Source organism: Saccopteryx leptura, chromosome 2 (assembly GCF_036850995.1).
Source record: "Saccopteryx leptura isolate mSacLep1 chromosome 2, mSacLep1_pri_phased_curated, whole genome shotgun sequence".
NCBI lineage: Eukaryota > Metazoa > Chordata > Mammalia > Chiroptera > Emballonuridae > Saccopteryx > Saccopteryx leptura.
In genome coordinates this window covers 92,129,415-92,142,863 of record NC_089504.1, presented here as the reverse complement: position 1 = coordinate 92,142,863, position 13,449 = coordinate 92,129,415, and positions in this window count along the sequence as shown.

Below are 13,449 nucleotides of genomic sequence, written 5' to 3'. Positions count from 1 at the left end.
TACATTGCCCTCACGTTCCCCAGAAAGACTGGAGGCAAGTTTCTTTTATCCTTTGTTTGGTATAAAGTTAAGATTTGCTAATGGCCTCACTTTGCATTATAAATAAAGCAAGATGCTGTTTTAGGGCGCACTTTCTTCTTGCCAGCAGCAATTATAGGGATCTCCTGACCCATATTTTCTTAATTTTGCACTGTTCCCACCTGGAACCTGGAATTACTAGCTGCATTGATTCGCGGCATGTGCCCAGATATAAAAATATAGTTACTCTATTATATTATTTCATTACAGAAATACTGCTCTTTTTGTTAACACATGATTATTATATTTATTATTAACACATTATTATATTATTTTTAGATAAATACACCCAAATAAAATGGATAGATTTCTCAAAAAGAAGTGTGATATTGAAGAATTTGATTCTGGAGGTGAACAAAAGTTAAGTGCAAGTAAGGAAGCAAAATCGTGGCCTACTCGCAAATATAATGAAAGTTATTTAAGCTTTGGTTTCACTTGGATCAGAAGTGAAGATCATCATTTACTGCTATGTTTAGTATGTGGATGTAAAATGGCAAATAAATCAGTGCTTCCTAGTTAATTGAGTAAACATTTTAAAACTATACACTCTAATTTACAAGATAAATTGTAAATTTTCTCAAGAGATTGAACAGGAAACCAAAGCAGTCAATTCTTTTAAAAGTATAATGGCTGTTTCTGATAAAAGTCAAATAGCTTCTTATCAAGTCTCAGAACTGATAGCAAAAAGTATGAAAGCTCATACTTTAGGTGAATCACTTATTTTGCCTGCATGCAAAAAAATAGTCATGACAATGTTAGAAAATGAAGCAGTAATAAAAATAAGCAAATTCCTCTGTCCAATGATACAGTTCACAGGCGTATTATAGAAATGTCTTCTGATATCAAGAAAAACGTATGCAGTAATAAGCTTCAGTATTCAACTTTTGCATTGCAACTTGATGAGTCAACAGACATTACCAACATGGTGCAACTCTTAGCATTTGTCCGTTTTATTAATGAAGATCAAATAGTAAATCAGTTTCTTTTTTTACAAAGAATTAGGTGTGTCTACAAAAGGTGAAGACGTTCTTAACATTTTGAATAACTATCTTGATAAGTGGCAGTTAACATGGAAGTTGTGTGTAGGCATTTGTACAGATGGTGCCCCTTTCATGGTTGGCTGTGTTAAGGGTCTTACATCTTTTGTAAAATACAAAATGAGAATGTTATTGTAACTCACTGCTTTCTTCATAGGAAGGCCTTGATGGCAAAAACATTGGGAGAACAGTTAAGAGAAGTTTTAGATCAAGTTATTCAAATGGTAAACTTTATTAAAAGAAGACATGTCAAATCACATTTATTTGAAAAGCTTTGTATTGATATGTATTCACAACACAGATGGCTGCTATTACACACTGAGATGAGGTGGTTGTCAAGGGGAAAAGTACTTACCCATGTACATGAGATACAACAAGAACTTCTTGTGTTTTTGAAGAGATGAAACACATTTTTGTAACCTCCTTTGGTGCAAATTTTGAATTGCCAGGTTACAGTATTTGGCCAATATAGTTTAGCAACTCAAAATTTTGAATATTAGCATGCAAGGGAAAGAAGAAAATATTCTCACATCCACTGACAAAATAAAAGTGTTTCAGAGAAAACTACAGATTTGGAAAGGAAAAGTTGTTGAAGGTAATTTGGAAATGTTTACTTTGGTAATTAACACTTGCATAAATGAAACACTTCCAATAATAGTTGAACATTTAACAAGTTTAGAAGAAAAATTGGGTTCTTATTTTTCATCACTTAACACTGAACAATATGATTGGATTAGAAACCTATTCATGGTAGCTTCAAGTGATTTTGGTTTAATATTAACAGAAGAAGAAGAACTGGCAACTATATCCCCTGATTGTGGATTGATGATTAAACATAAAGAATTGTCTCTTGAAGCCTTTTGGATTTCTATAAAAGAAGAATATGTGTCGATATCTAAAAAAGCTTTGAACATTTTACTACAATTTCCAACATTCTATTTATGAGAATTAGGATTTTCTACCCTCAACACAATTAAGAGTAAAAAGAGATGAATTCTTTAATGTATTGAGGAAATGAGAGTTTGCTTTTCAAATATATGCCCAAACATTGAAGAAATCACTAGGACACATCAGGCTCATGTTTCTCATAAACACAAGAATAAAAGAACCTTAACACATTTGTGCCGGGACCTGTCGAATTTACTAAATCTTACTAAGAATGTATCTCTATAAATAAAAAGATAACTTTTTTGTCATTTTTTAATTTCTTAACACCTTTTTTATGAATTCTAAAAAGCATAGCTCAAAAAATGTAACATAAAAATGTTTTTTCATGTCAGAATAAATTTAATTTTATTGTATTTATTTTGTTTACCATGAAAGCACGATTAGACTTTGTTTTTTCTTTAATATTTGACTTAATTATTGTAACATATTTCTCAGAAATTTGTATATAGTGTGCCTACAATTATTTGTAGGATTTTAAATGTGCCTTGACTTCAAAAAGTTTGAGAACCACTGCTTTAGCATTCAAATAAAAGTGACATGAGCTCCCATCTATGTCTTGTGAAAAATCTAATACCGATACAAGATGCTTCCTACTGGCTTACAGTCTTTTTTGCAAGGTCCCCACTTATCGATTTCTTGTTTCTATTTTAATGATAATGGCAATTATAGTAATGTCTATAACCTTCTATGCTTTATGTTTTGCCAAATGTGCAACATATTTTGTTTCCAAGTTTTATTAAAATACTACACAAATATTTCTAGTATAATTTCAGGTTTGAGAGAAAATATAAATGATAATACATAAATTAAAACTATAATATCAAATATCCCTTATTCTTAAAATATCCTCAGCCATATATTTCCACAAATAATTTCTATGAGCTTGCTTTTCTTTTTTGTTGCCCCTGTCAAGCCAATCCTAGAGAATGTTATTTCTATACTCATTCATAGCCATTGGACATTTTTCTATCTATAGTATTTCTCTCCATGAGAAAACTCTGCAGTGACCTCTTGATTAATTATTTATTTTCTGTCATGCTATGAAAGCATTGTCCGAATAGAGCTACAATTAAGTAATATAACCTGCTTACTAAAGGTTACATTTGAGGTGCAATAGATTAAGGATTAACAAATACTTCAATGTGTCAAGCAGTGGGTAAGGGCAGAAAATACGGATATTTATACAATGAAGTATATTAAGGACTGTGGTAGAATCCTTAGCTTGGTAGCACTGATAAATAGAAAAACTAATATTATCTATATGCCAGGCTATGGAACATCCCCTATTCTATTTCTTTTATTATTATTTTAAGTGAGAGGAGGGGAAATAGAGATAGATTTCTGCATGTGCCCAACAGGGATCCAACTGGCAACCCCCTTCTGGGGCCAATGTTCAAATCTACTGAGCCACTGGCTATAAGAGAGGAAGAGAGAGAAAAAGGGTAGAGGGAGGGGAAGAGAAGCAGATGGTCATTTCTCTTGTTAATAAGGGTTGAACCAAGGACTTCCACACACCAGGCTAATGTTCTTTGCATTGAACCAATGGGCCACGGCTTATTTCATTTCTTTTAATTTCTACAGCCACTCTTTTTGTTAATAATACTAGCTCTATGAACATATTTGTAAAAATTTTCACCCAATGATGTTAAATAGCTTGTCCAGAGTCTTAGACCTAGTAAAATAACAGATAAGATTCAAAACAATGTGGTCTGATTCAGAACCCACACTTGTATCCAAAGATCAGCATTTTTAACTTTTTGTAAGAATATATTATTAATAAAATGAAAATTCTTTTAGAACTGTATTTCATCAGATTTCAAAATAATTAACTTAAGTGCAAATTATTAAGAGAAAATTTACATCATTTTAAAGTGATATTAATTATTTGAATAAGATATTCTGTCTAGCCTGAAAAAACAGGGTATAACTTTCCAATTCTTTTATTTAAGGAATAATAATCATTATGCTTTACTCCATAGTCAAATATGCAAGTCTTCAGTAATATATTTAAGGACTACATTAAGAAATGTATGTTTATTAACAAAAATCATGTTGAAAGTATATAAATGACTTTTTTTACACACTTTTGTTTTCTGTCTTTGTTGTCACACACTTTATTATTATTACCTCCTAACTTCTAAATAAGATTGATCTGTAAGTTGATTACAGGGATGTCAGAACATGGATTGTGAAAAATCTTTGTGTGACTCAGTATGCCATAAATCAAACAGCAGGTGAATGTTTGGAAAACACAGTTTTCTTACACACACAATATAATGATAAAAAATAAGTAAATAAACTAGACCCATTTATTTAAAAATAAATAATATCAGTAATAACTTTAGTAATATATAAAATATAGCTATACAACACATCTTTTCATTTACAAAATTAAAAATATAGAAATATAGTGTGTAAGGTATTACACTGGGCACAAGTATGAAAGAGACAAGGTACTTGTCAAATCAAGTAGGGGAAATAAAATATAACACTATAACATAGAATAGAAATTAATAACAAATGTTTATAATCATTTGGATGAGCAGACTCAAGGTGCTCAGCAAACTGTAGGCATTATTATTTAGTCAGAAATTCCACTATGTATAGAAAATATATTTGTTGGACAGTTTATTATTCTGTACATATGCACTTACCTTCTATTTATTTTTTCAACTAAAGAAGATAAGTGAGTTGATAGAGATTTAGGCTAACTCTGAGGGTCTCTTTATACTTCCAAGGATAATATGAATATTTAGAAAAGAAAAGGCTCTATAACCATAACAGATGATTTAGGGATAACATCTGAAAAAATATTTATATGATAAATTTTAACCTTTCTAAAAGTGATGACTAATATTAAATTACATATAACCAGAAGAAAAAATTAGTGTCAATTAGAAATTTAGCCAATAATAATGGGATCACAATTTGAATATGCCTGGGTATAAATTTTTTAAATTGTGCTATATTTTATTCAGGTAATTTTACCAAAGAACTTAAATGTTTTATTTGCAAGAAAATCAATCAACATAAAGCATTGAGAGGCAAAAAGAGTTAAACTCTAATGATAAAGAAGAGCCAAAATAGATTTACATGAATATCCATCAACCCACCAATAATAGTTATTATTTAAATTATTGGATAATTAATTATTTTCTCATTATTAGATTTAATGTACCTCTGGGTTATATTTAGGATTATAATCTTTCTACTGATTAAGTCCTAATTTCAACATATATAAAAATCTCTTTCCACATTGCCCTTCTCATTGCCTACTTACAAGCAATCAGTTTCCAAGTTTAGTTTTAACTTCTATAAGAACCTCCTCCCTCTCTTTTCTGAATTTTACACGGTCATAGCTTGAATTTATCTTTTTCATTTTTTTTAGGGATTTCAATTATTTATGTATGTTTGGCTATTTAAAGTTATCTTACAGCCCACTACATTTTTTTTCTTTCTGTGTATCATTTTAGATCACTTCTATTACTATATCTTTAACTGCAGTGATCTGTTTCTCTACAATGTCTAATCTGCCATTTATGCCACATCCAATGTATTGTATTCTTGATCCCAGACATTGATAATGTCCTTATAAACTAATATTAATATCTGCATCAGATCTAATTTATTTCAATTTAATGCATTTCTTTTCCTTATAGGACATGTATTTTTGTGTTTTTTTTTTGTTTGTTTCTTTGTTTGTTTGTTTTTTGTATACTAGTGGGGATGTTAGGGCTAGGAACAAAACTGTTTATATAGAAAATTGAATGCCACTGAGGTTCGTCATATAGCAAGCGACCTAGTTTCTAAATCACAGTGTCTTCAGGACCATGACAAATATAAGATCAAATAACTGATGTGAAATAAAAGAAATTTTAACTGGTGAGCTGGATCCAGTATGTACCATTTTTGGCCCATGAGATTTTCTGAGTCAAGGTCATGACTGACCCACAACTCTATGTAATATGTCTTGTTTATATGAAGACTCCAACTAATTGCTGAAATAGTATCCATCTTTTGAACAGAAAGAGTTTAAAAAGCAAATTGAAAATTGTTTCAGATAGAAGTCTGGAATTCCAGCATGTGGCTGAATTTCAGAGAAAGGCTAGAGATAAAAAGGACTATGGTACTCAGCACCACATACCTGACTTTGCTCCCAGTGCTTTTTGCTTTTCCTCAGGTTACCCTGATTAAGCTCCATCTGCCCTTGACTTCAACATTGAATGGTCCACTCAGGACTTCAAAGTCCATTGTTTGCTTGGGTAGAATTAAATGAGGGCTGAAAGAAGATTTATTCAAATTGGGCTAGAGTGATCTTTAGCTTATGTTGAATTTCACCTCCTCACATAGACAATATTTTTTTCCATTAAAAATTTATTGCTAGCTTTGCATTTTACTTTCATGATTAAGAATAAAGCTCCCCCCCAAATAACAACAACAACAACAAAAAAAACAAATTGCAAAAACACCATTATACTGACCTTATTTCTCCAACAGTTTCACTGCTTTCTCAACAAAATTATTATTATTATTATAATAATTATTATTATTGGTATATATATATTATTGATTTTAATATGCTGTGTTTACATAGATTCTAGTGTTGCCCAGAATGCACCCTGCCTCCCCATATTCTTCCCAACATGTCCCCTGCCCCCCTCTCTGGAGCTCCCTCCCTCCTTCCATTCAGGTTTATCCCATCCTATCATCCCCTTTCCCTCTGTTCTTTTTTCCTCTGGTCCCTTTGACCTCTCCTCTGTCTCAATTCCTTTCCTCAGTTCACATTGTTCATTGGCTTCCTCAAATGAGTGAGGTCATTTGATATTTTTCTTTTTCTGAGTGGTTTATATTACTTAACATAATAGTTTCTATGTCTATCCATGTTATCGCAAAAGATAAGATTTCCTTCTTCTTCATGGCCCCATAGTATTCCATTGTATATATGTACCACTGTATTAATTCACTCATCCACTGTATTAATCCACTCATCCACTGACGGACACTTGGGCTGTTTCCAGATCATTGCTATTGTGAACAATGCTGCCATAAACATGGGGGTGCATTTCTCTTTTTGAAACAGTGCTATGAGGTATAAACTCAAAATCGATAAAAGACTTAAATGTAAGCTCTGAAACCATAAACATCTTAGAAAAAAACATAGACAGTAAGCTCTCCGACATCTCTCGCAGCAATATATTTGCTGATTTATCTCCACAAGCAAGGGAAATAAAAGACAAGATAAACAAATGAGATATATCAAACTAAAAAGCTTTTGCACAGCTTAATACAATAAGAACAGAATAAAAAGACAAACTACACAATGGGAGAACATATTCGACAATTCGTCTGATAGACAATATTCTTAAGTGGATTCCATTTCATGCCTCGTGTATTACAAGGTCTTTTCACTCTGGATGTTGTGACTACAGTCTATTCTCACACTACATGAAATCTGAAAATTATTCTGCTATTCTGTTCATGTGGTTATTTCCTTGGTCTCATTTTGTTTCCTGATACATCATACTAGCATTCAGTGAAAGACGTGAAAAAACATTTCTGCAAATAAACATAGAATTTTCTTCTCTCTTTCTTTCCCTCTCTGTTTTATCAGAATCTTGTGTTGGTTCTGTGTCCAACGTCTGAAAGTCATCTTTTATAATATCTTTTGGAGTTTTTTGGTGGTAAGGTGTGAAAGTAATCCCATTCCAGTCTTTCCATCTTGGTAGGAAATTGGGAGAATATATTTTAGGAGCACTTTACTTTAGTGGCTAATGGTTATGAAAAAGTCAAATGTGTAATTCAGAAAGTTGCTGAGATCTATTTTAAAGTCTCTAAGATTACAGATGGCAAAAGGATACAGAGCAAAAAGAAGAAGGCAGCGTACTTTAAAGTGGTAAAAACAAAACAAAACAAACCCAGAACTTTATGATTGAGAGAGAAAACAAAGTGAAAGATAAAGTCTCAAGGTTGTTGTTGGGAAAACTTGAGGAAAAATTGATGAGTCACTGAGATAAGAAATACATATGTTCTTCCAGTAAAGCTAAGGCATGAAGAAATGAAGTCATGTGCTGGATTGGAAGAGTATTCAAGAATAATGTCACACAAAATATATGTGATCTTAGTGTGGTTTGGGAAGACTTTTTGATTGTGGGGAGACAAAGTACTGATTTTTCTTGATAGTAGGACAAATATCATTTGCACAATAAAAAACCCCAGAAAAAATGTTTTTCACTTCTATGTTAAATTTTTAAGACAATAAAGATTTGAGGGGAGAGACAGAATCATTTCCATTAAAGAAAATAAAAAGAATAAAAAGTTAATTTCTAGGTAAAATAGAAGTTATGTGCATTAAAATGGTGGGACTGTTGTGATTTTTCTGAAGAGGTGTTCATCATTTGTCTTTTGTTTGCGGATTTATACCTGCACGGTTTTGACAAAACACATCAAGAATATGATTCGCTTTTAAGTGTTTGATTCAATGTGAGCCTTGCAAAAAGAAAAGATTATGTATGTTTCTGCATAAAACAGGTCAAAGACAGCCTAGAAATGAGTGTGCAGTGTGATTGCTTTCACTCACATCATACCACACAATTATTCCAATAGATAAAACATTGACATTGGTTCAGGCTCATTCTACACATGTTATGATTGGTGAATATAAAGTTCAAAAAAATTCAGTGCTTACAAATATAAGATAAATCTATAAAGCATTCATATAAAAACTCAGAATTTCTGGTTTCAAATGAAGTATTCTTCCCTCTGCCACAGAAACATTTAAGCTTGCAGATTAGAGGCAGTAGGAATTCCACTGTTCTAGATAACATCAATAAAATATCACAGTTTTATTCTTGACTAAGTTGTAGATACAAAGAAAGTTTAATCTACATTCATGTTTTTTAAGTAAAAGCTTCAGTTTGAAAATTAATTTTACTTAAAAATTATTCTTAGAAATTTTAGAAAATTAGAAAAGTAAAGCCTTTACTTGCAGAATACTATCTGCATTTGCTTTGACAACTAATTAGTTTACATATGTAAAATAAGTCTACCATTCTGCATATATAATTAAGATGCAATGCAAGGATAGCATTGACTGCTTAATTAAAGCAATTACTATAGTAGTGGATCATGACAGAGCTTACCTTAAGAGGTGTGAGCAGAATACATTATAGGCTGTAATATGATAGTTAGTCTTTGAGTTCAAAATATATTTAATACTTTCCACATAATGAAACACAAAACATATTTAAGTTCTTTAATTAAAGTTTCATTCATTCTCACATTGCAGATGTATTTAGAGAGAAAATACTTATAGCTTCTCAAGCCTTGATGCACAATCATATGGAAGGATTTTCACAGCTGTGACCTATTATTTAAAGAAACAAAGTTTCTAAATAGAAAGCATTTCTGTTAGAATGTGTTAGGAATATTTAGTGGTGGTAGGTAGCTGGCTGCGGAGTCAGGGAGATACACCTTGCCAGTATCTCTATCTTTTCATTAGAGAACAATGTGACTGTCCAATTTTCCCAGCACAATTTATTAATGAAGTAAACAGACTGTCTTTACTCCATTATATACTCTTCCCTCATTTTTCAAGTATTAATTGACCATAAAGGCATGGGTTTCTTTCTGGGTTCTCTGTTCTTTTCCTTTGATCTTTATGCTTATTCTTATGCCAAACCAGGATGTTTTGATTAATATGGCCTTGTAGTAGAGCTTGATATCAGAAAGTATGATCCTGCCCACTTTGTTCTTTATTTTCAAGTTTTTTTAGGCCATTCAGGTTCTTTTTTAGTTCCATGTAAATATTTGAATATTAGTTTTAGATCTGTAAAGTGTGCCATTGGTATTTTAATAGGAATTGCATTGAATCTATCAATTGCTTTGGGAAGTATGGACATTTTAATGATGTTAATTCTTCTTATCCATGAGCTCAGTATCTGCTTCTACGTGTTTGTATCTTCCTCAATTTCTTTTTCCAATGTCTTATAATTTTCCAAGTACAAGTCTTTTACCTCCTTGGTTAAATTTATTTCTAGCTATTTTATTTTAGTTGTTCTTGTTATTGCAATAATGAATGAAAATGTTTTCTTAATTTCTCTTTCTGACAGTTTATTATTAGTGTATAAAAATGCCACTGATTTCTGAATATTAATTTTTCATCCTTCCACTTTGCCAAATTCATTTATTATGTCTTGTAATATTTTGGCTGAGACTTTAAGGTTTTCTGTGTATAGTATAACTTCATCAGCAAATAATGACAGTTTTATTTCTTCTTTTCCAATTTAGATGACTTTTTTTTTGTATGATTGCTGTTTCTAGGAATTCCAGTACTATGCTAAGAGTGGTAAAAAGAGACACCCTTGTCTTGTTCCTGATCTTAAGAAGATTGCTTTAATTTTTGTCCATTGAGTATGATGTTGGCTGTCAGTTTGTACTATATGGCCTTTTCTATGTTGAGGTTTGTTTCCTGTATTCTCACTTGCTGAGAGTTCTGATCATAAATGGGTTCTGGATATTTTTTTTATGACATACAGAGAGAGAGAGAGAGAGTCAAAAAGAGGGACAGACAGGAAGGGAGAGAGATAAGAAGCATAAATTCTTTGTTGCGGCTCCTTTAGTCTTCTTAGTTGTTCATCGATTGCTTTCTCATATGTGCCTTGACCCGGAGACTACAGCAGAGCCAGTGACCCCTTGCTCAAGCCAGTGACCTTGAGCTCAAGTCAGTGAACTTTGGGCTCAAGCCAGCGACCATGGTGTCATGTCTATGATCCCACCCTCAAGCCAGCAACCCCTGCTCATGCTGGTGATTCTGTGCTCAAGCCGATGAGCCCGCACTCAAGCCGGCAATCTTAGGATTTCTAACCTGGGTCCTCTGCATCCCAGTCCGATGCTCTATCCACGGCATCACCACCTGGTCAGTTGGGTGCTAGATTTTATAAAATACATTTTCTGCATCTTTTGATTTGATCATGTGATTTTTATTTTTTATTTTGTTTACATGATGAATCACGTTTATTGATTTAAGAATATTGTAGCAGCCTTGCCTCCTTGGAGTAAATCCCACCTGATCATGATGTATGATCTTTTTAATGTATTGCTGGATCTTGTTTGCTATAATTTTGTTGAGAGTTTTATTCAATAGGAATATTGGCCTATAGTTTTCTTTCTTTGTAATGTCTTTACCTAGTTTTGGATAATTCTTGTCTCATAAAATAAACTTAGAAGTCTTCTCTCTTCTTGAATTTTTTGGAATAGCATGAGAAGAATAACTATTCTATTTTGAATGATTGGTAAAATTTACCTGTGAAATCATAAAGCCCAAGACTTTTGTTTGCTGAGAGTTTTTTGATAATTGTTTAATTTCATTTATTGTAATTAGTTTGCTCAAATTTTCTGATTCTTCCAGATTCAGTTATGAAAGATCACATGTTTCTAGGAATTTATCCATTTCTCTCAGGTTGTCAAATTTTTGGCATATAGTTTCTTATAGTATTTTTTTATAATCCTTCACATTTCTGTTATATCAGTTGTTACTTCTCTTTCATTACTAATTTTATTTATTTGAGTCTTCTCTTTTTTTCTGGATGAGTCTGGTTAAAGGTTCATTAATTCTGTTTACTTTTTAAAAAAATCAGCTCTTGGTTTCATTAATCTTTTATATTTTATATTATTATTTTTTATCTCTAGGTCATTTATTTCCACTCTCCATCTTTATTCTTTTCCTCCTTCTACTTCCTCTGGTCTTTGTCACTTTTTTTCTAGTTCTTTTTGGTGCAGGGTTAGGTTGTTTATATGAGATTATTCTTGTTTTTAAAGGTATGCTTCTAATGCTATGAACTTTTCTCTAAAGGCTGCTTTCACTTATGTCCAAGAGATTTTTGTTTGTTGTATGTTCATTTTCATTTGTTTCAAAAATTTTTTTTATTTCTCCTTGATCTTATTGTTAACCTATTTTAAAATTAATAACATGTTATTTATTCTCCAAGTGCTTGAATATTTTTTTTAGTTTTTCTTTTGTAGTTGATTTTTAGTTTCATGCCATTGTTATCAGAGAAGAGGCTTGATATGATTACTGTATTTCTAAATTTTTCTAGTCTTGTTCTGTGTCTTAACATGTGGTTTATTTTAGAAAATGTACCAGGAGCTACCTGTCTGGTGCTACCAGTCTGTTCACCTTGTCTGCATTTTCTGTGCCTGTGTGTGTGTGGGAGGGACCCACCTCTATATAAAGATCAGTTTCCCCCTGCTTAGAGCTAAGAGCACCTCCATGAAAGGGCTCAACTTTATTATGATTCGCCTCCACTTTTCAGTTGTTCTACCTCCTCTTGAAGCTACCTGGTCTTCTTGCAAAGACTTCTGTAGAGTGAATGCAGACTGGCCTCACCTCACCAACTCCTCCACAGTTTCCAAGCTTAGTGGTTGAAGGCAGCTGAGGTCGGGAATGACAATGTTAGTGGGACCCCTTACTTCAAGGGTATCTTGGTCAAGAGGTCAGTATTGGAAAATGGCCCTCAGTCCAAAGCCTAATGCCTCAGCCACTTCTGGATAGTCCAACTCTCTTTCTCCCCACACGGGTGAACAGCAGGTTCAGGGTGTGCAGGGCTGGCAGCCCTCTCTGCAGAAGTTCTTTCAGCTGGGTAACCCCTGTTCTCAGGGAGTAAGATTGAGAGATTCTTCCACTGGGGTTAATTGTGACCCCCCTCTAAGAAGGTAGCTAAGCCCCTCCACAGGTCCCAACAATAGGCTCAAAGGAACTCCCACTTTGGTTGTCTGAGCTCTAAGTCTTTCTTCCTTCCCCCTTTGGAACTTAGCTCAGCAGGACAAGATATCCTGATAAGTTCTCCTTTTGGATATGTTGCTAGTAAGGCTAGTTGGGTCCTCTTCTGATGTTGTATGTATCTGGCAACTGGTTGTGTTGATTCTGGGACTTTTAGGAAGAAACCTGGTGAATACCAGGTCTGGAGGCAAGTCAGCAAAAGACTTAAAGTTCCCTGGGATTCACCACTTGCTGCCTTTATCTGCTAGTTGCTTGTTAGCTTTGACCCCTGAAACAATACTGGGGCAATTCAGGTATCAGGAAAGGTGGTAGGTGTGTCTTTGACCCCAGGACTCAGGTGTCAGTCTGTCCTGAGCTTTTTTTTTTTCGTATACTTCAGTAGGATGTGACTAGCAAGGGTCCACTGGATGTGGCCTTTGAAACCAGACCAGATATTTGGTCTGCCCATAGTTCATACAGTTTTTACTGAATCTCCTGTGCAGGGGATAGCTCCTGCCTCAACACAAAACAACTGAGTCACTGTCATGCCACCTGCTTCCTGGCCAAGGCTGCTTACTTCTTAGCATGACCCAATTTCTACAGGGTGGCACAAGAGGGATTCCCAATGGT